We start from the raw sequence: 4,289 nt of genomic DNA on the forward strand, positions 1-4,289 counted from the left end.
TCTCTAATCACTTTAGAACATTCTTAGTTGACAACTAACAATTCCTTTAATCATCATATTTTTCAAGAAATCAAACAAATCAAGATCTTTTCATCAAAAGTCAAGATACAACTTATACACATACATACACACATAATCGGCCATAAACACACACATACACATACCCTTTTTTTGTTCAAAACTTATTTGTTTGATAGTTTCAAGTTAATGTTTAGATTCAAGAATCAAGAGAAACTTTTATTATCATCTTTGTCATTATGAATCAAGAACAATGTTTAATGAAATATGTTAAACCTTCAAGAATTTAGATGGGTTTTTTATAGAAGATGGTGATATGAGACTTGATTTTGCTTGATTCTTGCTTGAAATCACTTCCAAACCCTCTTACAAGCTTAAAATCACCTTTATTAGCTCTTGATTCATCATGTTTTGATTTTGAAATAGAAATGATAGTGTGGTTATTAGGGGGTGTTCGGCCGTGAGTTTGCAAGAAGGAGAGAGAGAGTGAATTTTGAATCTTGTCTTGGAATATGGGTGTTTATGGTGCATGTATTCAAAGATTAATCATCATTTAAATTCTCTAGGCATGACAAGTGTAGAAATTGCAAGAAACAAGAATGTTTTGGCAGCCCTTAATGCCGCCACATTCACCCCTCTCACACATAACAATTATACTTATAGATGTTATATGTAAATTAGCTTAAAAACATGTATTTTATTGATTACCGGGTATTTTTTCTAGCGTTTCAATCCCGTTTTAGTGCATTTTAAATTATTTTTATCATTCTATAATTATAATCACTTAAAATTATTACTGAAACAATTACCAGTTGCCTTGACTGGCTGCGTTTGTCACACCCTGGCTTTGCGGAAGCGTGGTTAATTTTGGTGTGACTTCTTATTACCATAGCTTAATCATAACAAGCTATATGAAATAAAAACCATGCAAGATCATCCATTAAATTAAGTTTGAAAAGTAAAGAACCACAACATTGTCTTAACGGAAATTACATCCTAACAACATAAACAGTGTTCAAATGACACAACACCAATAAGAAATAAACACAGTTTAAGAACTGTGACTCGTCCAGGAAAAAAAGTCACATCCCTTAAACTCGGATGACCTCGAGACTAGTGCAGCGGGAAAACGTGTCATATCGCGCCAGATCCTTTAATTCCCTGAAATACATGTAAGTTGAAAAACTCAACAATAATGTTGAGTGAGTTCATGTGTAAGTGAGTAAATAAACCTTTGTATGTATAAAATCCTGGTATGTAGCAAATAAGGAAAAAGAGATCACCAATGGTTTGCAAGGCCATTGATATGTGTGAAGTGCAAGTAGGAAGACTCAAACCTAGCGGATTTATGCGTTGGGCACAAAGTCACCCCGAGGTCCGTACTGTTGGGCCTGGGGCTGGGCTCGCTACACCCAGATAGATCTACCGCTCCCGTCCCTCGGTCCTACCCTGAGGATTAATGGCCACAAGTTTCCGCCTACCCACTCACATGATCTAAGTAGTAAAACCTCCTTACGCTAACCATACCATGTATAAAGTACTCAGAAATATAGTAACATGTATTTCACCCTCGTGGTTTAGCAAACTGAAAACAGTTAAGAGAAATGGGGGACATGAACTCACAGTGGTGCGTCTCTACCAAGTATATCTCCTGATCAAGCAGCTGTGCGACGACCTACACGTACTAACTCTATTAGACGGACGGCCGTGCCTTAGCTTCATGGTTTAAGTTTTTGGGAAATAGTTAGACAACTATTTCGTGTTTACATTTTGTAAATACTTGGTAATTCTTTTCCTTCCCAAGGATGGGGGATTTAATACATGTGCGTTCGTATAACTTCGAAATATATAATTAAGTCTCACTTAATATATATTTTATTTCTAACTCCAAAATATAAATATTTTTCTCAAAAATATTATATTTTATTTCACATGATTTTCCAAAATAATACCTTGCAAAATACGCGTTCATAAATATTTTAAAATGCGTAAGTTACGTTTTAAAGGTCGGGTGGTATTAACTATACCGTTGTAACTTAAATATTTTTCGTAGAGGCGTTTGTATTATTTTGGATTCGTTAACATTCGGTAATATTATTTTTACCCTAATAATAATATTTGTATGGTTCACAAAATAATCATAAAAATTCACGAGTGTTGTTATGAAAATATATACTAAATATATATTTTTATCGAGTTTTATTTTGTGAAATCCCACCTCCGATATTTTGTAAATAAAGTCGTGGTGAAATCTATGATTCGAAAACAAGTCTAAAATGTATTTTTAACACTTGTAGTGAAAATAATCCTAAGTGTTAGGTTTTTGTAAAAATTTCGCCAGAGTTTCCCCTGTAACTGGAGGTGGCCACGCTTTCAAGCGTATCATTTCCTTTAATAAATCAAACCAACAATTTTTCTTATTCAACCAAAACAATGTCCAAAGCATCGAACTAGTCAATAAATATGTAAATCGCAAGAATCACATGAACTTGTAGTTTTCCAAAACTATGAAGTAAATCCCATTACTTTTAGTGGATCTTTATATAAATCAATCCGGTTTCGTAAAAACCTCACTTTTAAAGAAATTCCATCTTTACAACTTTCTGTAAAAATTGACAAAACTAGTTCTTTGTCGAAACTTAGTGTTACACAAGTGTTTACACACTTGTGTGTTTACAAAAATCATTCTTGCTCATGTAAGATCCGGTTTTAGAAAATATAATTTCTTTGACACTTGGTCCTTTGAAAATACCGCTTGTAGATCCGTAGATCTATTAGTTTTAAACACTATTTGATAAGTAAAGTTGATTTTACACAAGTTCATGTTTAGTGTGTGGTAGAGTTTCATCACTTAACCCTTTTTACACTTAAACAAACTCTATGTCATGATCCATGATCGTGACTAATCCGGGTTAGATGATGATCCGAGCTACCACAACATAGATCGGCCTCAAATAACTACACAAAACAAATCTTACAAGATTTACACAACCCTTGTGCTTTTAACCAACATATTCATCATTTTAATAGACTTTTAACACTTTATCTTGTATGTTCACGAGTTTTAACCGTCATATTTCGTTTTAACCACTTTAAAATAGATCGAGATTGTGTTTCAAGCAACTTACTACTAGCTCGAGGCTAGGGAAGATTCTAGTCGAAGAATGAGTGGATAAAAGAAATGAGATGAGGTCCTTCGAGTTCCGAATGCACCAAGCTTCCTCTTATGTGATCCTTAGCACTTGTATGCTCTTGAAATTGGATGATCAAGATCGAAAGATGGATGGATGATGTAGGGGATGTTCGGCCGAGAGCTTATAGAGAGAGGGAGAGAGTGTGTGTTGTGAGTTTAAGTGGTGAATGTTATGATGTGCTAAGTCTTGTTCTTATAGACAATTATCAAGTTCATTAACCATAGGTCACTATGTCTAACAGATATTAGACATTAGTGATTAATTAAATCACAAAAGTACAAGGGGTGTCCCCCTTGGGGACGGTTTGGTTAGGGGGGGGGGTAACTTAGTTCAAATCCAACCAATAGTTAAGCATTAGTTAGTTAAGTGTGAAGGTTAACTCGGTTACTAATGTGTTATGCGTTAAAGCGGGTGTTAGGGTATTCAGGGACCCTAACTGGCTCAGAAAAAGATAAACAATGTAAATGGTAATATTTTCATGTTCCAGGTAAAGTCCGGTTGTTCGGTTGGATAGTAATCCGTTAAAGCGCTTAACAAAGCTTTAAAGTGTCGTTTACATTAATTTTAGTGACACAACTTATTCCCGACACTTTGGAAAGTGTCTAGTAATATTTTTCTCATGTTTTGGCACTTTATTAGTTAACCAAATGCTGAATTTTTAGTTAGAGTGCTGAATTTTGTACTTAGAGTACGTTTTAGGCACATCCGGTCACTGTAACTTATATCTAGTGACGCAGTTCTACAACCCTTATATCCCTACACTCTCTTCTAGTGTAGTAAAATATCTCTGGCTCATACAGGCCTTAGAGGCAGTGTCTGCCTGATGCTGGCTATATCAGCATGTTTAATAGGTTATCCGTTCATAGTGCTACTGTGCTTTCGTGCATCAAGATTGTCACTAGGGTTCAGTAAATAATGTAGTGACAGCAAATAAAGTATGATGCAGGTATGTACATGTATCAGTATTCAAGTAGTAGTTTATCCATAATTTCAATCAAGCACAGTAATTAAGCAGTAATTAATTATTAATTAAGTCGTACGGATACCTGATTTAGTGAGGGTTGTCACATTCTCCCC

This window comes from Helianthus annuus, chromosome 8, assembly GCF_002127325.2.
Source record: "Helianthus annuus cultivar XRQ/B chromosome 8, HanXRQr2.0-SUNRISE, whole genome shotgun sequence".
Lineage (NCBI taxonomy): Eukaryota > Viridiplantae > Streptophyta > Magnoliopsida > Asterales > Asteraceae > Helianthus > Helianthus annuus.